The following is a 24,594-nucleotide window of genomic DNA, read 5'->3' on the forward strand; positions in this document are numbered from 1 at the left end:
GTGTGTGTGTGTGTGTGTGTGTGTGTGTGTGTGTGTGTGTGTGTGTGTGTGTGTGTGTGTGTGTGTGTGTGTGTGTGTGTGTGTGTGTGTGTGTGTGTGTGTGTGTGTGTGTGTGTGTGTGTGTGTGTGTGTGTGTGTGTGTGTGTGTGTGTGTGTGTGTGTGTGTGTGTGTGTGTGTGTAATTGCGTGCCTGCGTGAGTAGGGTTGCAAACTGACGCTTGTATTCGTCAGGGCCCTGACGGAAACTAGTCCCCTTGTGGAGTCGGCTTTAACGACATTACTTTGCGACAATTTATCTTCACTTCATCCTTGTGTTTCATTCAGTAGAGCTAATTGAGACGACGCTTGGATATTGCAAAATGGCTGTGCCAGATCTTAAGTTTTGTCATATTGCATTGCTAGTTGTTTGACAACAATTTTGCTAATGATAAATCATGCAACAAAAAGTTGTGTTCTTAAAGGTTGGATACTGTATAGCTGCATTTTAACTACCGCGATATTTTGTGTTCTTTTTCCGCTTCTGTATAATGTTATCTAGTCGCATGCTCTATCTCATCTTGTGGTTTTTACGTTTCTATGCTGTACAGGAATCGTTGCTGTTATACATAATAAATTACGATATGACCACTTTTGTCTCTGAACCTACTGAGCTCTCTCTGTAATAGTGATTACAGAATAAAGTAACTGTAATTACTATAACAGAGAGGGCTTCCGATAAACATGCACTAATTGCAAGCACAAAAACAAAATAGCAAAAAGAAAAGAGATCCTGCATGACGTCTTAATAACGTCTAGAAAGCCTCTTTTCAAAGACAGTGCAACGGGATATTTTACGTATCGAGCAATCCGTTTTATAGAATGGGATTATTTGCGATGTTTTTAAAATGTTTTCTAGACGGTCTTAAAAAGCAGATTCTAGCCGGACATTAGAGATGTACGACGTTTTCTAGGCGTTTAGCTTCTACTCCGTGACGTCTTCTAGACGTTTTTATTATCTCATATAAACGTTTATAAAACATCAATTATCCGTTTTGTGCTACCTGGGTCATCACTATGGGTCCCGTAGCAAGGCTGCAGCAACAATGAATTCAATTTCTAGGCTCGATCTTTCATATATGAAAGGCTCGTAACGGCACTTCCCACGTTGCAAGCTGCCGTCACCGCGGCAGCTTGCACAAGAGTAGTCTTTTCCGGGAAACATATGCGGGGAAAATGATTCGCATTGTTAGCACGAGCGCGTTATCACAAATGATGTGGTTTCGATGCTTGCTTCGTACTTTTTCTTTTTAATATGATTGATGTTCTGTATGCAATATGCGTGATACCAAGGAATGCATACACTTTTCGTTTCAATCAGTGAAGGTTTTCTTGTTTTCTCGTGAGGACGACGCCGCGCAAAAAAATTCAGACCACCTACAGACTAATAGCTTCGCTGCAAAAATAGTTGCAAACGCGAGCCTGTGTTTATATTCTAAACTTTCGATACTATATCGCTATGTTTTTCGGGAAACATTTGGTTTGATCGAAATTACACGACGATTGCTCTAATACAGGAAAAACAACCTTTATTCGAGCAAGATGACAATTTGGCATATTATTTCGAGATTGTGGCGCCATGGAAATATTTAATATTAATATCTGTAACATAGTGCCAGTAATGAGTGTTGCACATTTTGTTGCAGTCTCCTGCGTTGTAACATGCTCTCAGTCGTGAATAAAATGCAGCCTTCCTGAAGTGTGTAAGTGTGCAGAGTGTTTAACATATATTTGTGCGTGTGCGTGCGCACGATGTGTAGACTCCTCCAATTCCATGGTTAGTTATGATGAATGCAGTAGTTCTCCGGAGAGATTTCGACCTCCTGGTGTTCTTTAATGTGAGCCCAGATCTTCAGCAGGGTTTCCGCCTAGAATCTTTGTCGGGCTAGTCCACACATCGACAGTCGATCTAACCACCCGGAGGCGACGAGGTCGGACTTGCGGCAATAAGTGGCTTGGTTGCGGTGCCTCAATGTGCTTTGCGGGAAAATCATGGGGTGCGTCGTATGAGCGATGCTTCAACTTTGTACTGTACTGTTCCTGTTCCTTGGATTACATTTGTGCATACTGTTCGGACTAGATCCGTACTGTTCCTCGTATGTAGCTGTGCTACAGCTTACCTGTCCCGGCAGGAATTGAAGAAGAAATGTAGATGTCCTACTGTCGATTCAAGCTCAAGCTCTCAGAAAATGCTTTGGCCTTTCGAGATGTGCATCCAGCAGCAACTGCGGTCATCGCGCGTCATCACCCAATGACAACATAAATTCGCGTCGATGCTTCCGGAACGCACGTCAGACATTTCGCCCAGATATCACCACACCACCTCGCCTCATTTCCGGCTTCTAGACCACACTCTTCGTTCAGAGGCATTATTAGTGGTCATCATGCATCTGTACCGTGGAACTTCACGCCAGCATCAACAAGCATCATTACCGCTGTGGTGTGCACATTCCCTCGAAGCTCTCCTAACCAATATTCCATGGTATAGAAAAGAAACCCCAATTTTCATATTTAGCCCTACAGAAAACCACACTAATATTCCTGCATGGGAAACAGAGTTGATGCCTTCACCGATGGTTCAATTTCTCTCCAAGCTCAGCATAAGCAGTGGCTTTTCCCGCAAGGTCCGTCACCGCCAAATTCGAGAAATCACGTTCGAGATCATCGACCGTTGCAAAACTCGCTGAAGTTCATAATTAAAGAACCATCACCGATGGTTCATCTTCTCCCAGTCCAGAACAAAAGGTCTCCAGTGTCTCATCTCGCCCTTTCATTGAGGACCTATTGAACAATTACTCTCTGACATAGCTTCTCCATGACGACGTAATTGATTGCATACATAACATATCGTATCAGTGGATGTCGGGCCTTTGCGTTGGTAACGAACGCATGAGAGAGGATGTCCGAACTACCCTTCATGTGTTCATTGTATCAGTCCAGAACCGATACAGCTACAAGGCTTCGTTCTCTAGCAAGTAAATTTACACTTGTACATGACGCAATTCACCAACGCTCGTCTCCATAGCTTGGATCCGAATCTAAAGCTCTGTCTTCCGCCAGAATTATATCTCGAGCTGAGAAAGCGCTTCTCTGACACCTGTGGCTTGGCGTGGCCTTCGCGAATGCCTACCCTTTTCCAATCGAAATGTCCAGCAACCCTACATGCAATATTTGTAGCTGCGAGAAGACAATTCCCCATCTTCATTATACAGACTTGACAATTGCCCGTTGTCAGAAGAAAGGAATCCTGGGACACTGACCGATGCCTTTCTCAGCGCAATAGGCATTGAGCACGTTGTCGCGGTTCTGAGAGACCATTTTGTTCTTATTCCTTTTCGTAACGTCTCCTATATACTGTATTTTATTCCCCTTACTCCATTTCTCCAGCGCATGCAGGTATGGCCGCTCTAAGAACTGGCGCTAACGTTTCTGCCTTTCCACCTAGTCATTTCTTCCGTTCTTGTCTTCCTTTCCACAACACAAATGCACAGAAGTGGGTATTGTCAAATTGTGAGCGTATCTATCTCAGCGCATACCCCGTCCCCCGAACCCACCAAAAAAGGGTAATTGCGACTAACTTACTGACGACTTGCTAAGTGCTTATTTCATATTACCGCGACCCACATTATCGGTGTTTTCTTTTTTCCCAGATACAAGATCCTGTTTAGCGGTTGCAGGTGGGCTTGTCGCACGTGTTTTTTGCGCATGTATTTAACTAGCCTGTAAGGAAAAGACCCATTTTATAGCTTTAGGGCTTCACAAATAGTTAAATATATACTGCATGAATGGTGTCGATGGGGCCGAAAAAAGCAAGAAATAGTCGTAAAGTAATGAATGTAAAAGAAATCAGGAATTGTAAACTGAAAGCAAAAGGCGGATAAGCACGCGTTGAAATTTCGTAGGCAACAACTGTAATTCGAGAGCGTGTGCCCCACAATACGGGGGAGCAACAAACAAACTTGACTAAAACGCGTGCATCTGAAGCAGCCGTTGAGGTTGGGCACGTATACGTTAGCGCCTCCACCACGTATTCGCAAAAGTTCGGTTTAGCTACTCTGTGTGGGGGGAGGGATGGGGGGGGGGGGGGGTCGTAAAGGCAAGAAGCCTCCACGTGCCAAGGCCATCAACGTGGAAGAGTGGAAACGCGAAACTTGACGATGCCGCACACGTCCGTCGAACAAACGAGAAGGCCGACGCTCGCGAAGAATAACTTGCGCACCCACGCGTGTCGAATAGCACCCGAAAACTACTACAAAAGCAGTCGACGGGAAGGATACAATGGGAGGCTTGGAAAAGTGCGGAATCAAAAAATGAACTATAATGAAAAGAATTTATTTTTTTATTTATTTGGTTTGCATACATACAAGCACAAGGACACAGAGAAAAGAGGGAGAGAGCAAGCTGGCAATTGCCACCAGAAGGGGCACAACGCGAAGTTGCAACAGCCAATTTATAACAACACAAATCCACTGAACATATAAGTACACATAAATGCGTAGGAATAATGTTGTGTACGGCGTCCTTATTACGGTGGCTGGTTTACACGGCTTTTTTTTCTTTTTTTCTCTCTTTTCACCGTTAAAACTGATCTTGCTTAACTGGATTTATGGCCATTCGATACATACATTCGCGTTGAACCCCTTCATTTCTGTAAGGTCCACATTTTCAACGGGTCTCGTTGGGTGGTTATATACTGGTGTTCTGCTAAATGTGCGGAGTAGTTACTGGGATATTGTGGCATAAGGCGTGCGTCTTAACCTGTTGCAAATGTTTGCTCGGCATTTTTCACCTTGGCAACCAACTCGGGAAATAAATAACTAGGCATGCGAAACTTTACGTTATCACGTAGATTTTTTTCCTTCTGATTTCTTTCTGGCCGTGTTTGTAAATCTTCATCGTCTTGTTTTTGTTTGAGTTACTCGCATACAATTTACCGTGTCTCACCTTTCTTTCCATGGCTCCTGGTTGTCCATGTACAATACCCACGGATTTAAACAGGACAACTTAGAGCTAAGTAACGCGCATTCTTTCGTTCCCACCGTCTTCAGTGCGGGTCATATCGGCGTAATTTAGACTCGAACGCGTAGATAAGAAGCAACATTATCTTTAGAGACCAGATTCGCCGCGACATGACGTGGTTATCTCGAGTAATTGCGCGCACCAATGGTTATACTAAAAAATCTGATGTCGTGTTGGAATCCGTGGGTACTGTAAACTTTCAATATCTTGCACTTTGTTGCGAAATTTCTTGATATTTTCATCTCCACGCGTCTATTCCTTTGGAATGCAGATATTTGTTCACTTTAGCCACCAATTTTCTGTTCATGGATTTGCGTAGCCGAATCTTAACACAAAAATAATTTTGCTTTGCCCTTCTCGAGAGAGAGATAGAGAAGCAAGGAAAGGCAAGGTGGTTAACGAGCCGCAAGTCCGGTTTGCTATACTGCACTGGGGAAAGGAATAAAGGAACCAAAAGAGATACAGAAGAAAAGAGAGGGTTGGGCAGAGTCACAGCCACACTTGGGGAGCACATCCAGACTACAGGCGGTCGCACAGATCTGTTGACTTTAGATATTTCAGTAGCGCTTTCGTTGCCTTCCGCACCCTCGTCGCACACGTCCACGGTCCTAGGATCTTGTTTACAGAAAATGGTCTCGAGTCCAGTTGGTCTAAAAGCATACGGAGCGGGCTTCTCTGGGTGTTATGGCGAGCGCAGCTGCATAGGACGTGCTCAGTTGTCTCTTCCGTTCCGCAGGAGTCGCATGTCCGCCATACCGATGCGAAACGAGTACGCCTTCGTGAATGCAACACCAATACATAGGTGGCATAACAGCGTCACATCGTAGGGGGAAATTCGCGATGATAGCTGTAGCTTCAGCGAAGGATCAAGTTTATGTAGCTGGCCCCTTTGGAAGCTAGGAGACGACGAAAAATTGCGTGTAATATTCTGGGCCAGCAAATAAATTTGTCTTACCGCACCTACGTAAGGGGATCGAAACTACTCTAGTTGCTTCGTGGGTTGAGCGCAGTGGCGTAGCCAGGGGGTGGCACACCGGGCCAGTGCCCCCCCCCACCCCTAAATTTTTTTCCGCCATGGGACAGAGAGCGCAAATTTACACTCGACCACACTTACCTGCCCGGACCCCACGTCGGATCAAGGGCACGGAACACTTCTATCCATTACGACGCCCAGGAAACGATGCGCCCATGCATATTTCACAGTCTGTTCTAGGCTCGAAACAAACACAACCCACACCAGCTTGCGCTTCTTCACTTGTCGTTTAATCGTGGGTCCCCAGTGCCCATGGGCACATTGATCTTTGGTAATTCTCCAACACCACGAGATCCCTAATTTTATGCACCAAATAGCAATTGTGAACTTTTCCTATGACTCCTGTTCGTTTAATTACGCAATATTTGGAAGGTGCGGCATAAACAACCTTCATTTGGGAGCAGCAAACGTGCCGGTCAAAAAGCTCCAATAATAGAAATAGGCAACCTGTAGCTTGTTATCATTTTACACACACTGCATCATACCCAGGAATTCGGGACATCGCTTTTAGTTCACCTTTTTTCACACCACGTGGCGTACGGACCTTCAACGTTCAAAATTCGCGCGATGACGCTTGCCGTAGTCGCGCGAATCGAGAAAACCACAATACATAAAAAAAGAAGCACGACGACGATATTCGCTACAAGCAGCGAGCGCGAACCTAAATCGACGACTGATAACCGCAGCGCATGCAACGAGCGGCCGGTTGGGCTGCTCGACCGTGAATCAGCAGTTCTGTTGCAATGAAAGGAGGCTTACATGTCGCTTGGCTGCGCTTGATAACGACGAACTCGCGAAAGAGCGTGCTGCCCTTCTTCGCATCCCCTGCCTCTTCAATATATTTCGTCCGATTATATTGTTGTTGGCTCCCACGGGTTTCTTAAAAGTTCTAAAGCAAGAACGTCCTTTAGCGCTGCTGTTTTTGTAGTGTGAAAAAAGCTAAATTCCAGAATACAATACAAGCTTGTGAGGTGGTGATGACGATCGCGGGTTTCAAAATGTGCAGGCAGACGCTTGCCGTCCCTAATTTCAGTTGGCCTCACTTTATGAATTTAATATTTTGCGCTTTTACAAGACGTCTTGCCGTGTTATATTCGCTGCCCACAGACATTTTTCTTTAAAGCTCAATTACCAGCAGAGGTAAAGCAGCAATACCTTTGCAAGCACAATATTGTTCAATGATCTTTTTAAAAAGAATCATTTTAATAGTCACCTTAGTTTCAACAGCGCCCCTAACAAGCTCTCGCGGCTATGCGTCCGTGTGTCTGAGAAAAACAATAAGGCCGCTTGTGACATACAGCATGTAAAACCGTATTGCCCATGCGTAGTTGGGGTGGTTTACGAAATACCCCTCAGCTGTGGTAGGACATACATCGGCCACACTGGTCGATGTTTAAATATCCGATTAATGGAACATGAAGCCTCCCTTAACAATGTATCTGGTTTACACTTGCCTTCGCACTGCAAGTCCTGCGCATGCGCGCCCCGGTTTTTCGAAACCACGGTGTTTGGGAAAATTCGAAACCAGGTGGCCAGAGAATTGTTGGAGGCTTTTTGCATAAATGAGAAGAGTGCCCAATGTGTTAGTGTGCCTTCCTTGAATTTACATCGCAACGAATTGCACTTTTTAGACAAGTCTTGATAACTCAAAGTAGGTTGTCATTCTGTTACCGTGATTGTCAATGCGACTCGCCCATGCGCGTGAAGCTACCTGGAATGCAATGTTCTTTCCAATAAAACAGTTTTTAGTTTGGCACCACTCCTGTCATTTCTTGTCCTCGTTCCTTTGTGCCTCCAAATTTTTGTCAGACCATGCACCAACTAGCCCAAGAACACGTTTTAGTGGATAACTAAAGACGCCGGAAAGCACCGACTTCATTATGCTCATGACATGCTACCCAGGCCGCGTTTTCCTCTCCGCTAAGTGTTGGTGAAAGAGGGCTGAAACAGATTAGACTGATATAAGGTATCGTGAAACCCGCCTTCTTGTTTGACTGCCTATGCTGATCTGCAACCCTTCAGGGTGGCCTAGTGAATAAGGTGCTCGACTGCTGACCCGCTGGTCGCGGGATCGAATACCGGCCGCGGCGGCCATATTTTCAATGGAGACGAAAACGCAAGAGGCCCGTGTACTTAGATTTAGGTGTATGTTAAAGAACCCCAGGTGGTCGAAATTTCCGGAGCCCTCCACTACGGCGTCTCTCAGAATCATATCGGGGTTTTGGGACGCAAAACCCCAACAATTATTATTATTATATTATGCTGGTCTGTAGAATTGCAGGAGGTCGCGGCTTGAAACCCGGTTCTTGCGGCCAGTTTTATTCTGGACAAAATAGCTTGTTTCTATTTTTACATGGTAAAGTTCGTTAAAAAGTCTCTCGTCAGGGCCCATTTAATATTTTTACTACGAGTTGAAATCTTTTGCTTATGTGCGCAAGTGACGTGGAAGGTGCTCGAAAAGCCGTTTTATGTTTATTCTCTGTGTCGTGCCTTTGTTTACCGATAGACAACGTAGCACCTCACGAGGCGATGTTTCTCAAATAGTTACACTGAAAGTTGTTAAAGGCAAGCTGAGCAACCTTCCACGAATATCTTTATTTTTTTTTTAGTCAATTAGTTCACTGTTGAGCGTGAAAAAGCGCGCCGAGAGGGGACAGAAAACGAAAAGAAGCACACATACACACATCGCTAGTGTGTGTGCAACACTTACAATAGCGGGGTGTACCCACTATTATAACAGTTGCAAGGCATTGAACTGCCCTGTTACCGTGCTGCCAGAAGGTAAATATTGCTGTCAACGCAGACCTTGTCCGCCTCGGTGGAGCAGTAAATATGGTGCTCGGCTGCTAACCGGAAGGTCGCGAGTTCGATCCTGGCCGCGGCGGTCGCATTTCGATGAATGCAAAATGCTAGGGGCCCGTGTACTGTGCGATGTTAGTGCGTGCATGTTAAAGAACACCGGATGGTCAAGTATTCCGGAGCACTCCACTACGGCGTCTCTCATAATCATATCGTGGTTTTGGGACGTTAAATCCCGGATATTACTAACGCAGGCCTTACCTATACCACGGCGATGGTCTGCAAGTCTGCAAGCGGAGTTCTTTCCCTGCATTTCATTACGTACCGTAGGCAATGTACTACATGCTCTGTTTTTCTTACGTGATGAGCCCACTTTTTTTCTGTGTTGGTTCGTGGCGCTTCTAGAGTGGCCGCATTGAGCTTCTCGCAATGGGAGCTTAACTGAAGCCACGTGCTGCAGTCGATGACGCTGAAATCAGTGTGTTGCAGTGCGCGACTCACATCTCGCAGAAAGTGTGACCCCCCTCTTAAAGGCATGGCCTACTTTTTGATTATTTTCATACTTAGTAGACACGATATTCGCCTGCTAAGTGACGGACCGAATTTGTCAGAAATCTTACGTGATGAAATTCTTCGGTTTCCTCGCATCACTCATTGCCATCGTCTCAATCGTACAGTAATGCCAATAAACACTAGAGGGTGCTAAGTAATATCATTAATTAAGAGTGCAGTGTTGTATGGCTTGTGATTTTCAAAGCTCCTAGTGACCCGGTGAGCTTGGAAGCGTGGGCTCGTGCCATACCAAGGAAAGATCGAAAGCGCACGCCTCGTGACTACGTTTGCGAGAAGTACTTCTCGTAGACTAAGGCCGATCATTCGTATAAAAAAAAAACGCACTGGGCCCCTTATGCATTAGACTAAGACGACTCGAAGGTGAAAGTTTTCTTCTTGTCGTCATTCGATGTGTCTGTTCTGCCCCACCCTCGTGCAAAAGCTTTCCGCACCTAACGTGGTTTTGCACTGCCTCCGTGATTGGCCAACCGATCACAGAGGCAGTGCAATGCGACAATGTCATGTGATGAAGTCACGTTATGTGACGTCATCATGCCGTCATAATTACGTGATTTTGGGAATGTGTGACGTCATAATAACGTCCCATCGTGATGCCATCACGAGATTAATTTTTGTTGACGCCGCCAACGCCGTGGAAGCAATTGGCTGATAAAGTGTGGCGCTGCTGAGTAGCGAGGTCGCGTGTTCTATTCCCTGCCACGGCGGTCGTATTCTGGCGGGGACGAAATGCAAGAACACATGCTTACTTAGGTCTGTTAGATGCACTTTCTAGACCCCCGGGTGTTTAAAGCTATCACAGAATCTCCCACTGCGGCTTGGCGATAATGACAATGGGGTTATGGCACGTAAAGACCCTTAAATTAATATTGTTTACGTAGGCCGCTTGGGGGCAACAAAAATAAAGCATGAAAAACAACCTCTTACACACGCGTCATCATTAATGCGGGAGTGTCACGCACAGAGTTCTGCCTAAATTAATATTCTGCATGCTCCATCACAAGCATCTGCCTATCAATAATTCGGAAGTATCCATGTGAATGCGCACATGGATACTTCGGAATACGCATGCTCTTGCCGTAGGATAAACACCTCCCCGAAGGGAATCGTGAAGAAATGCGAATGCATTTCTTGCGCCGAGAGTACACGGCGTAGTAATTATAATGGCGTAAAGCTGGACACATCGACGCGCTCAAGTGTATCCCTTTTGGGCGCCTCTTTCAACGAACGCTTCCTACGTGCGTTCGTAATCACCTCCGGGATGTTGCCCCCGCCTTTAATGCAGCACAAACGCGTTTAGAACGCGCTGTTTTCAGGCTGTGCCAAGGCAGCACAAACGCTACAAACGCGTTTCAAACGCCCTCCATTGAGGCGGTGGCGCAGGGAGGAGAGAGAGCGAACGGCGAGAGGAGCGGCGAAGCACTGCACCTACCCTCTCCTACACTCTCTCCACACACGCGGGAGCTCCCGCGATGCGAGCGCGCTCCTCCTCTCCACTCAGTCTCCGCTACTCCGCCCGCACCCCCTGCTCCGGTTGCTAGGGGCGAGGATAAGCGCGCGCGCCCGCAGCTGTTGCTATGGGAGGGGTGTGAGAGCGGAGAGGCGCGCGGACAACGCCGGACGCCTCACATAGCCCGACTAAGAAATGCATTCGCATTTAAAAAATCGAGATATAAAGGGAGAAGGCTATGATATTCCTCTAGTCTTGCTTGCTTTATTCGCTAGGCCATCTTCTGGGGCTGCTGTCGCATCCGAAAATCTACAGCGCAGTGTGTCCGTATTTTGGCGGTGTCTGTATTCTGGCGGTGTACAAGTAAAGAAATGGCTCCTCCTAGTCTCTGTATATATATTTTTTTGCAGTGAGATTGCAAGTGGTGATATCCACAACCCGACTAGACGCTTATACGAGTGCGGTTTAAACCGATGCACCGTGGAGGAAAACAATAAAACAGGTTGAATATAAATGCTTCAAGCTTTCATTTGTGGTAATTCAATTTACATAAACCAACACTCTACCAGTTTCACGCCTTAGTAATACTACTACTACTACTACTACTACTACTACTACTACTACTACTACTACTACTAATAATAATAATAATAATAATAATAATAATAATATAATAATAATATACAAATTCGGCAGATCCCACGCATTTGGGAATCGGTTTCATGCGAAGCAGTGAGCGAGTAGTTCCAAGCTGCATTTTTTTTTTGCTTTGAGCCAAGCGTTACAAGTTGGATGGACGTGTTTTTGTAAGTGTAGTAGTCGTGTGCACACCGTGGGGCTTACTAGGCACGTTGACAACACTGACGTTTGAAGGATATACTTATGGTCTGACGTAACGACGTACACCAGTATTATCGAAAAGTGCACTTTACGGTGCGATGATGTGAATATCATACGTAACTTTCGTTAATATATTCCTCCGCAGTCGAGCAATGATTCAATATAGCTTGCTGAATCATAGGAATACAAATGTAATGTTTATTAGACTGCTCTAAAAGCGGAGCCAACACTGGAACCACAGACGTTAATCTGATAGGATACCTGTATCGTAGGAGTACAGATCGTAGGAGTATCATGTAGTGTTTATTGCTTTCTTGTAAAATTAGATAGCAAGCACAACAACCACAATTGACGTTGCACCGCTATTACGCCTGCGTAGGCTGTTTTTCCAAAGCAGTTTATAGATTTGGCGGGGCTCAGTGGTAGAATACCTGATTCGCACGCAGAATGCTTGGGTTCGATTCCTGCTGGGGTCCTAATTTTCATTCTTTCCATCCGTCGAGTCAGCGCTCCCAATGTTCGTTTTTCTTAACGCTCTAGAATTTAGGTTACCAATGTCAGTTCGCCGTTCCTGGGTAGACACAAACTGCCAATCACCTGTGGCACATACCCGTACACTGCTGCCCGTGGTAAACGGGTATGTGCCACACGTGTCTAGTGGAAAGGGTTTGACGACGTACGCGACAGGATTTTTACGTTATTCATGTCATGACCCTACAATCATATTCGTCAAATCCTCTTACCCTCCCATGCCAATTTTGGGCTACACCAAGTTAAGGAGGCGATCATGAGAGCACCCAGACGTAGGCGGCTAGATAGATAGATAGATAGATGGATAGATACGTAGATAGAAACGCTCAAAGTGCCAAAGGTTCGCTAAGAAATGCTTCGCATTTAATAATAATAATAATAATAATAATAATAATAATAATAATAATTGTTATTATTGTTATTAGTAGTAGTAGTACTAGTGGCGTTTAATGTCCCAAAACAACGATATGATTATGTGGGATGCCGTATTGGAGTGCTGCAGAATTATTGACCACTTAGGGTTCTTTAACGTGCAACTAAATCTAAGATTTCTTCCAGTATTTTTATATACGGTTCGTTGACGCCCTGATTCCGTTGTGCCTGAATGACTGCTGCCATCTCGACCGAATCAAATACCTTCTCGTAATCTCTGACGGCTATATATCGGGGTTGGTTATATTCCGCGATTTTGTCTATCACTTGATCGTGTGAATGTGTTTATTGTCGAGTAGCCTGTACGGAATCTTGCTATATTTTTAAATCGCTTGTAAACAATGGACAGTAAGCAGATCGGCATGTAATATTTCAAGCCCTTGACGTCGTCTTTGATGTGAATTAAGGTGATTTTAATATTATTCCAAGATTCTCGTACCTTCGTCGTCAAGAGACACTTTCTATACATGGTGGCCAGTTTTTCTAAATCAATATGTCCCCCGTCTTTCAACAGATCTGATGTTACCTGATCCTAACCAGCGGCAATTGCCTCTAAGGATTTCTTTACTTCCCATGTCATTACTGGTGGGTTGTCCGATTCCTCTGGCCTACTAATATACTTCTTACGTTATCGTCCTCGTTCTCCTGGCAACTGTACAGATATTTGTAAAGCTCCTCAGCTATTTTAACATTCCTATCCATATTGACAGTGACTTTGCCTTCCTCATCCCTTAGTGCATACGTCCGGTTTTTGCTTGTGCGCAGTTTCCTCTTGACCCCTTTGAGGCTTCGTCCGTTCTAGAGATGACCGATAAAAGGATGGGACGAAGTCAGTCACGTGCGAGTCACGTTTGAGACCCCAGCCCAGCAGCAAAAATTAAATAAAACGATACAACGTGGCTTCCTAGATGAAGTCCAGGAGCGGTCTATACAATTCGCGCATCCACTTGGAATCAACGTCCATCGGCACTGTCGACGAGCGCAAGGTGAGGTTGTGATATTACAGAGTACTCGAGAGACTGGTTAGACCGCGTGCGCGTCGCTCGCACCGCATATACATGTATATAACAAACGATAAGATTCTAGCGCCCTTCGTTGATACTAACTGCAGTTGTTGCATTTTAGAAACGCTGGTTGTACTTTCACGTGTTTGCTCGCAGGTGAATGCATGCCGCAGATATGTGTAGTCGTGCGCAAGATGAGTCTCTAACACTGAAATTATCGTTAAAATACGCCATAACGACTAAACGCAGTGAGCAAGCGCAAAAGTGTTCATGACACAAAATGCTGAGGCAGGAAAATTCTATGGCATTTCAATAGGATACATTCGCATTAGTACCTTCCAAGTATTCATATACTAAACATGAATTCGGTGTTCCGTTCACATATAGACAAACGAACGTCGTGACGGCATCGGCACGCGATAACGCACATATCAATTAACTGCTACGTCCGATATACATACGCTCGGCAATACCTACACTGACTGTGTTATTCCTTTCACATTTCATGCGTAGTTATACAGGCAGATGCGTTTGGATAATTGTAGTCTTTTACGATGTAAGAATATTCAACAAGCCACGACGTGTACGTTCCTTTCGTTTCGTGCTCCCACGGCACCAACGAGCCGCGGGCGACCGAACGGCCGGCCTCGCTCGATGTACAAACTTTTCCCATAGTGCGCCATGCTCCCGCGGGGCTTTCTGGGATTGCTTGAAAAGGTTCATTAGCAAGAATCTCGCAATGCATTCACCCTCTCTCTTTAGACTATCATCTGATGCTTTGCAATCATATGCCTCAATTTATTTTTATCATATATCTGCACTTAAGTATTAATTTCTTAAACTATCAGTAGATTTAATAACTCCTTTAAATTGCAGAAGGGTGTCTTGAAGGGTCAGTTGGTACATGTTACTGCGTTTCAAACAGCGAAAAAACGGGGCGAAGGCTTAGGAACAAACAACAGAAGCGCTGTTCTTTTGTTCGTTAGCCTTCGTGCCGCTTTCGCGCGGTTTTGAGTGCAGTAAACTGGCCCTTGAAGACACCCTTCTGCAATTGTTTCTCTTACACCAGGCTCTTCTTCACCCAGTGTTTTGCATAACTCATCAATGTGCGAGCGCTTGTGTTGGTGTTTTTCCTAAGCCTTCGTCCAATTTTCGCGCCGTGTTCAACGCAGTACTCCTTTAAATCGTCATCTCTCGTAAAAGTTTCTCTTGACACTTGTCGGTGATAGATGGTATCTATAGTAAACGAATAATTATAATTGATTACGAATTAATGATATTTATGACTGCTAATAATCATTGATGTTCTACTACTTCCCACCATTGTACTGTAACTGCATAGATTGAGATATATAGCTGCATAGATTAGATATTATCTATCTATTTTACTGATGTCCTACACTGACAGCTTTCACCCCTAAATTGAACATATTTTGAATTCATTGTCACCATTCATTAGTAATGCACTGTGTACCAAGGTGCGAATGTAGATCAACATTAGTAAGATACTCTTACCGTGAATTCTGCTTAGCTGACCTAATTTTAAAAATTTGCGCAGCTTGCACTGAGTCGCGTAAACCTGGGCTAGAGCAGAGCTGGTCGGCACTTGGCTGGTCTTGGCTTGACTGGACACACGTGCATTCACACGCCGATGCACGAAGTGTTCACGGGGTCACATTGGTAATCCGAGTATAGACTAGGCGTTGATCGGGTCGATTGGGTATCGCTCGGCAGTCACAACACCAAAGAGTTAATTAGCTAATCAGATTAATTGGAATAACCTTAGCGTAATAGGTCTATTTGCCACACTTGGAACTTGGTCTAGCTTAACTTGCATCCCTAGTCAAGCTAGAATTAATTATGTAATTAATCAGCTAACTACGCTAATCGAGCTTAATAGTATAATCTACCATACTCGAGGCTTCCTCTCCGAGCGAGCTTCACAGCCAAGTCAGTCTAGACCCAATGAGTTAATTAACGTAATTACTACTAATTAGGCCCATTCATAATAATATATCTATATCTAATATCTATATATATCTTCTCCTATATATATATATAATATAATATATATATATATATTTAATATTATAATATATTATATATATATATATATATATATATATATATATTATGATGAACGATACCGATATATCGGTGCCGAGCGATACCGATATCGGTATCTCTCGGCATCTCTTGCCGAGCTCGGATGACTACGCAGACTAGAATCTCAACTCGGCTTAATTAGGGCTAATTAGCCTACTGGCTGTATTATGCTTGGCTAATTAGTTTCATCGTGCTCAACAAAACTTAATTACAATTGGCTATGATTAACATGGCTTAACTAGGCAGAGCTATGCTTAGTGCGCCGGCATAATGATGATTGTGTTTGTCTACCTCGCGAGTAGTACAAAGCGTGGACATAACCCTGCTGTAAAAAAATATTAATATTAATTACGCTGCAGAGCCCCTAAATGCCAATTAGCAAACATTCCAAATGTATTCTCCTCTTCCTATATGCTTTCATTTGATGCATTACTATGTTGTCGACCTATTAATTTATTGACCATATACCCACTTGGCAACTGCCTACAACGATCACTAATAACTATAATCGTCATCTTTGGCATATCTTTTATTTGATAGCTTTAATTGCTAGGTTCCATAGATTTTCCCCAAATTATCCCTGATTACTAATTATCGATAACTATCACTAAAGATAATTGCATGTTGTTACTATCTATCTCGGATGGTAATTTCATACGTTGAATACCCATATTTAGCATGTACATATCCTTCTATACTGAAAGACTTCTATTATAACCTTAAAATTGGTGAATTCATTACAAGTGATTACTTATGTGGTCAGGGTGCAAATGTGCATAATGTTGCTGAGTAAATCTCACTCAGTGTGAATTCTTGGGGGTCATTGTCAACTCTGTTGATTTTCCATAGTAATTAAGCTGAAAGACCCCTAATCACTAATTAGCAACCTAAGATTCTTATATCTTTGATCCCCTTCGTCTCCACTTCCATGTGATACATTACAACGCAATCCTCCGATTAGTTGATTCGTATTACCCCTTTTCTATTTACCTCAAAGTGTAAGTATTAATAATGACAGAGTACAATTACCCTATCTCTTACACCTTTGGTTACTAATTAGCTATAACAGTATCTACTGCTAGTTACTTGCATGCGACAGCCATGTAATATTAATGGCATGCATTGCAATACTATATCTAATATATATATAATATACATGTCCTTCTATACTAACCGCCTTCACCAATAAGCTTTAATTTTTTAAATTTAATTTAATTTAATTTTTAATTTATTTTTTAGTAAATTCATTAGTACCCTTGATTACTTACACCCAGTGGAGCAAAATTCGTATTCGTATCAATATATCTTGTCAATTCTTACCTACTTTGAATTACGAGGAGCTATTCTCATTTTTGACCATCTGCTCTAATTAACGTAAGACTTCTCATTGCTAATTAACAACTTAAGACCTCCACAGTATTCATACCCTCCATATCTTTAGCAGCTTCAAGAAAAACAAGCTTATATAAAAACACTGACATTTTCACCTGTTTTAAGGCAACCGTAAACACTATGAAGCGTATGCACCCCTATAAGGTGGTTTCGCTGCAATGCACCTCAGACAAAAGTTCCCGTCGAACCTCAGAAACTTCGCCGACATCCACTAAACTTCACAGGTACGAATATTGACTCATCGAGATTGGGTCCCTTCAGTGATTTAAGCAGGTGAGGGCGCATTGTTTTTATATAAATTTTTAAATTATCTCCTATGGAGTTTCACATAGCACATAAAAGTGGCTCTCGAACCCAGGAAGTTAATGGGAATAAAGCAAAACTTCTCGCACTGTGGCATAATGACTCCCATATTGTATGGACGAAGTGATTTAAGCGTATATTGAAGCGTTACACTACAATAAATGTTTAAAGGTCGGTTCCCATTGAGTGACGCTGCCACTCAGCAGCCAACGCAACAGATGGCGCTAGTTGTCGATGTCCCGAATTCCTGGACATGTTCAGGCTTTTAGACTTACATCGAAAAACGCCATTACGGCAAATGAGGATCATTGCTTATTGAGGAGTAGAACATCGCTTACCAAGCCAGGCGCCCTTTTCACCGAAATATGAAAAACAAATAGCAGTTGCGTTCTCGTGTCGTTTTTGGAAGAAAAAGCTTCCAAGAAGTGAATTAACTGGAACAACCTTACAACTTATTTTATCCCGCGGATATGTTAAAGCTGAAAGTATATAGTTGAATGAAAGAAGGGAAATTTTAAAGGGCCCCTCATCAACCCGCGTTCAAAGACGAGGGGGTGGTTTCCTCTTCGCCTTCGCTACCCTTCATACAGGCGATATCTCCTCATCGCCGCTTATTTTCTTAAATCACATGTACCACGGCAGCACCAAGCGATGCCCCTATGAAGATTTCGCGCTTGTCGGCTACATGCTGCTATCTCCGTTTGCGCAGTCGCAAACACAGAAAATGAAGTGAAATCAGTTGATCGCGCACGATAGTCATGCGAGGCAAGGAAGAACGGACGGGCGGCTGCATGGCAGAGCAGTGCAGGGGACAATTCACATCTGATATTTCGCACATACGGACCACTCGAGAGTATGTACTATATAGAACGTCACGGGAATCACTGTTCTACGTCACGAAGTGCGCCAGGAAGACGAGAAACGCCAGGAGAGAATACTGCGCTCGTTTTCTGTATTTTGAAAGGCTGGTGAGGGGCCCTTTAAGGGCTTGTTTTTCTTTGCTAGACGAAACGTTAATTACAACTAACAGACAAGAAAGCCAAGGAAAGTATAGCGGATGTTATTTACAGTAATTGTGACGTATATCTGAAGATAGTCAGGTGGACGAAAAGATAACATGCCGCCGGCAGGGGCCGTATATACATAGTTGCGACTTCAGAGCTTCGCCTGCCTCGGTTAGGCAATAGCGAAGTTTGTCGTGCACTATTTCTTTAAAACAATAATTGCTGGGGTATTACAAATTTGCTCAAACACACAGTGTGCCTCTGGGCAAATTCTTGAACTGGCAATCTGCTTGATTATGTGACATGCGTATCTTCTATTTCTGCAGCTTCAGAGATAGAATCATGTAACACTGCGTAAACCAGGGGTCTCAAACACGTGGCCCGCGGCCCGCAGCTTCACAAGGAATAAAATGTTTGTGACTTTGTAAATGGTACTCGCATTGTTTACTCACCTACTGCGATTAATAACGCTGTGTTCGGGTAAGCTGCAGAGAAGGGACTGGTATCAAGCATTTTTCTATCGGGAGGCCCATGGGATTACCATGTGTTGAAACATGACCGTGAAACAAAATTCCTACATTTGAGAATTGGCGTCCAGATTTGAGTCGTTCTGGAGATCAGTATCGATATGTTTTTCGAAGGCTGACGCTCCTGTGAGAATTCAGGAGAAAGAAACTTCAATTCAATTCAATCCAGATCCCTTTCTTAAATGATCCATGCATGATATGTTGGAAACGCGTTCTTTCAAATGGCAGTGTAGGTGACTTTGTGTTCAGCTTCGTCCCCCTCTCCGCCCCATTTCAACCTTCTTCACTGTCCCGGCAGTTGCGGGTGTAAATTTCATGACTGCGGCTCGCTAACTGAGGTGAATTTGAGACCCGCTCCCGTAAACATGCCTTCCTCAGACGTTCTACTGAGGAAATTTTATTGATTCACTAGAATCTAAATTATTCTTATGGGTTATCTACATGTTGCATTTGACTTCGCTTGATGTCCTTCCAAATGAGGATATTACTATAGCGCGACTAACTCTTACACTGCCGTGGCAACACTTGTTATTTATACCTCATCCATATGCTTGTGCACGGCTTCAAGATGTGTTTGCTGCCCGCCCCGAAAGCCAGCCACCTTGAGATACAAAGATCAATACCCCATGGTCGCATAGCGACTACACCGTCGCGCTGTTAAAGGGGTCACGAATCACTTTTCCGAGTAATGATCTAATGACCTTAGTATCGGAGTTTTCTGCCTCCCGAATCGATTGCAGCAAAAATTTCTCGAATCCGTCAAGAATGAGCGGAGTTACGGTGTTTGGGCGCACGCTCTCAGCGCTTTCTCCCTTTTCTCGTGCCGACGAGCGCACTGGAAGCTACACGGGAGGGATGGCACGGGGGAAAGAAGTTACGTCAGCGCGCGTCATGAAACGCGATCGCTCTCCCGCTGTGATTCGCGTGCGCGAGCGCGGCTACCGTGTACTGAGGAGTGCGGCGCCGGCAAGTGGCGGCACCCCATGGCAAGAAGCGCATCTGATCCGAACGCCGCTGTCGATTTACGTCGGCTATCGGCCAATGAGTATGCTATGTCTTTTGCGACGCGGCGATGCAGATCGCGACGTCAATCGACAGACGCCCCGCCCACCGACGAGAGTGAGAACCGGCCTCTGTTTGAAAAGAGGGCGCCTGAGAAAACGGCAACTTCGCGTTCCGCTTGTAGCCTTTACGCGGCGCGCACGACTGCAATATTTGGCTGAGCAGTTCATAGCCGTGTCAGCTTTCCGCAGGATGTGTTTTTTCAACAAGCCCAAGGGATGCTTCATGACCCCTTTAAGCACGAGGGCGTGTGTGCCCGGTGGCCACATTTCGATGGGGGTGCAATGCAAAAACGCCTGTCTGGTTAGATTTAGGTGCACGTTTATGAACCATAGCTGGCGGGGGGGGGGGGTCAGTAATCAAAATTTCATTACTTTACAGAGCACTTAATCAGTACGAGAAGTTAAACCAAAAATCAACAGCCTGCCCCCATAGGAAACAAGACAAGGAAGATTCCACGAAGACAAGACTGAAGAGCTACCACTTTCAAGATTCAGCACCGAAGATTAAACTCTGACACATGTTAGCAGCAAGAAAGCAATGTAAACGTGAACAGTAGTTTGTTTTTTTTTTGTCCGCTATTCTGGATTGGGGTCCCGTTCTCCTTCCCCTTCAAAATTTAACTTGGCTCTGCCCTGATCATTTTTCTTTTCTCATTGGCATTGCCTGCTATATTATTATGGTGCGGGCCGAGGTTTTATCCTTTTTTTTTCATACCTCACAATAAAGAAAAGCTGGTCGAAATTAATATGGAAATTAATCGTCGGAAGCATCAAAGTGCGAACAGCTCCGTCCGTTATGTATCTCAATTTTCCCACGCTGCAAAACTCATACCACACACAAACACACACACACACACACACACACACACACACACACACACACACACACAAACATATATATATATATATATATATATATATATATATATATATATATATATATATATATATATATATATATATATATATATATATATATATATGTAAACTGTGTGTATGTGTGAATGCAGTTGAACCTCGATCTCACGATGTGATGGTGGTGCTTGAACTGTTTCGTTAAGTCGGGAAATTCGTAAATATGAGAAAGGGAAAGAGATTTTTCAGCTGTTCAAAATCTAAAATTGTGACGTAGCGACAACCAAAAGCAACCAGCCCATTGTTCTTGCCACCGATTTACTCCTGCGCATGTGAAAAGTCAGCGAGGGCGGCCCTGACAAGGAGCCTCCCATGTGGCCCGGACATATAAAGGGCACCATGTCCGGGCGATGCAAGCCAGAAAGACGGTTGCGTGAAGCAATGGCGGGTGAACGATATGCAGAGGCGCGAAGAACAAATGAAGTGATTGTGCGAGCAGGACGAGCCAGAAAGCTGCAAGGATACAACTGGTGCCATGAAATCACGAAACCAACCACCGCCGCCGATAGCACCATCCGGCACGTAAGAGCGTTTCCTTAGGCCGTCGTTTTGTTGAGTTACGCCGCGGTGAACGCTAGTAGAGTTATCTGCTAGCCTTACTTCTAATAGCATTCCAATTTGTCGCTATCGCATTCAATACCTCGCCCTTTCAGCACAACTGTGACTCTTTAACAGCTTGCCAGCACTATCTAGTACACACTGCATCTACACACTGCAGTACACGCATATACAAAGCTCTGGCACATCAGCAATGGAATTCAATTATTTATGCGTTGCCAAGGAAAGCATACAAAAACTTGCCCTAGTTATAGTTTTTGTGATATCTGTAGAAACAGCGGAACTGCGGTTCTCCTGTGTTTCCCTTGTGATTTTCTGTGATGTTTTGTGATTTTGTGTGGGTGCCTGTGGTTAAGTAATTTGTAGGAGGTAGAGAGGAATGGGAAAAAAACGTGTGACGGCCCTTGCCACACCCACCCCTGCTACAGTCACTTTAGGCCCTATTCACGCTCAAACCGCCCTTCGCCGTTTCTGTGCGGCTACCGATTCTTCCCCAACCGATGCAGTTATGCAATGTACGGGCGTATCTGGGAACCGGAGCATGACATGCGACGCGGACACTCATCTGACGTCAGGCCCAGCCCCTGAACAGCTCCGCTGCTATTACTATATTTCGTTGTCTGATGACTATAAGAAGTCACGCGATCTCTTATGCTTTCGACTAAGACGACTCAAAGGTGAAAGTCTTCTTTTTCTTCTTTTTTCTCCTCGCAGTTGACTGTATTGATGCCCCCCCTCCCCTCCCCCCCCCCCCCGAATCATTTCTGCATCTCACGCGGTTTCGCAGTTCTTCCGCGATCGGCCCATCTATGACCAATCGACAATGTCATGTGATGACGTCATGATACCATTTACCATTTATCATGATACCATATGCCATTTTCACAACAGTGCGTCATCGATAGTGCGCGCAAAATCAATGGATAAGGGGTTTCTTGCGAATGACGCAAGTTAGATACGTATTCACTACATTTATAAGGTATCCATAAAAACAGCACCATCGCACCACTAAATTGACTCAGTTTTTGTGATCATTGATACGCACATTGTAAGGAAAAAAATTGGGGGACCCTTAAGCTTCGCCTTTAAGAGTTGAACGCGATAGCGAAATCCGGCCCCTAGTGCGCACTTCAACCACTAAGTGCATACTTATTAATGTGTATTGTTACACACACACACGCACGCACGCGCGCGAATTTTACAGGCTTTCGATCTAAAGCAAGAGTCGCATGGCCTCCAAGATATACGCCGCGTGCCGGCCCTCTCGGATGCCATGAAAAGTCGAGACATATTTCTCACAATGCCTCACAGATGGCAGCACATTATCTAGCGTTTGCTGCGTTGGCTTGATATGTTTTCCTCTAGATGGACATAGTTGTCCATTTTTAGAGCTGTTTGAAAGTTCGTGTGTGTTTTTAGCGGCGATGGCTGCACTATCCCGGCGTTTTTCGACGTAGTTTGATGGCCTCGCGAATGCGCCTACCGTATGGGCTCGTTTTCGTAGTGAGACCTGCCGAACAAAATGCGTCGAGACTCCTTTCACTACATGACATTTATGTAGTGTTTTTGTCCGAAGCAGCTGCAAGCAACATCGTGGCTTTGTGGTAAGACACCTGCTTGCCACGCGAACGGCCCGGGTTCGATCCTCATTGGGACCAAAGATTTTATCGTTTATTTTATTTGCTACTTTCTCGATTTTTCGCTCACGGATGATTTTTCGCTCACAACCAACGGTGCCGACGCCGACAGCGGAATTTCTGCGACACGAGCTCTCTAACGCTACCGCGTTAAAATGGCCCCTGAGTTGAAGACTGGTGTACATCGTGTCCTCAGAGATATGTTTAGGTAAACCTTGTGATACAGAAACAATGTGCTTAAGTTGGTACCGGTGGTCGTTCAGGAGCAAGCAAAGAGCACCAGGGACAGCATACAGTAAACTTGCGTACTAGAATCGCATCTTCACCAAACCAAAACAATTTCTTACCATAATAGCGAACACAGCCTAAGCGATCTCCATCCCCAACACCCGGTGATACATCATTTATAAGAGTCACGAGCTCAGACGCCCACGTATCGTTTCGTAAAGTTTGCCCGCGTATCGAGCGATGCGGAAGTCAAATTTTACGGTTGACTTGAAAGAAGCATGGCTTGCTTAACCTCCCCCCCCCCCCCCCGAAAGCAGTCCAAAATTTCAGCGAAAGGAGAAAGCAGTGAAATTGTTTATAGTTTTCTGGCGTTCTACAATCACCAGGCTTAAAATGTTAAAAGTACTAAAAATGTAACGACAGTTTTTCAGTGTTCCGGGAATAATTTCTTCTGGAAAGATAAACGTACAATATCTGCAAGGGTCTAGGAAAACAAACACGCCAATGCGCTTGCGACGAACCATCGCCATGAAGACGGAATTAATTGTTTCTATGTAAAGGATGTCGAAAATAGAGGATAAGCATGCAAAAAAAAGACGTTTGGCACAATTTATACCAAAGGAGCGAGATAAAATGTCTAATCGCTTGGTTTGCTTCTTATAGGCGAAGGACATTGAAAGCAGATAGTCAAATGATGGAAACGTGCGTTTGCTTACCTCTTTTTGGCTACTTAAACTCCTTCATTTGAGCTCCTTTACTTGATTTGTCTGCCAGTTACGACAGCGATGCGGAAAGCATTCCTGCACGACAGAGCCTGCATTGGGACATCATGTAAGAATGGCAAAAATCTGATTTGTACACTCTAAGAAAAAAAGAGTCAAAAGAGGGTCACGGCCGCGTGACTCTCTTCGGGTGTCCATTTGACCCCTTTTGGAAGGTACAGGCAGAGAAAGAGAGTTCGCAATTCGACTGGAGTCACGGGACTCTCCTGAAGCGCGTTTCGATTGGCGGCGCCGCCGTATACGCCATACATATCGCGCGCTTGCCCTTTGGCGCCGTTGTGGCGCGCTGGCTCGACGACGGAGGCGAGGCCGGCGAGGCAACGAGCCACAACGGCGCCGGGGTGGCGTGCCGCTTCTGTTTTCC

The 24,594-nt window shown here is 44.6% G+C and overlaps 1 protein-coding gene across 1 annotated transcript in view; it reads right to left on the minus strand.

Moving 5' to 3' along the window:
* Positions 1-24,270, minus strand: part of LOC119394369 (keratin-associated protein 19-2) — a 99,066-nt gene extending 74,796 nt beyond the window's left edge. Inside the window, exon 1 of the transcript XR_005184125.2 lies at positions 24,165-24,270. The gene's annotated coding sequence lies outside the window, so the exon portion shown is untranslated. The remainder of the gene's footprint in view (positions 1-24,164) is intronic.
* Positions 24,271-24,594: the final 324 nt, after the last annotated feature.

The sequence above is a fragment of the Rhipicephalus sanguineus genome, chromosome 1, assembly GCF_013339695.2.
Source record: "Rhipicephalus sanguineus isolate Rsan-2018 chromosome 1, BIME_Rsan_1.4, whole genome shotgun sequence".
NCBI lineage: Eukaryota > Metazoa > Arthropoda > Arachnida > Ixodida > Ixodidae > Rhipicephalus > Rhipicephalus sanguineus.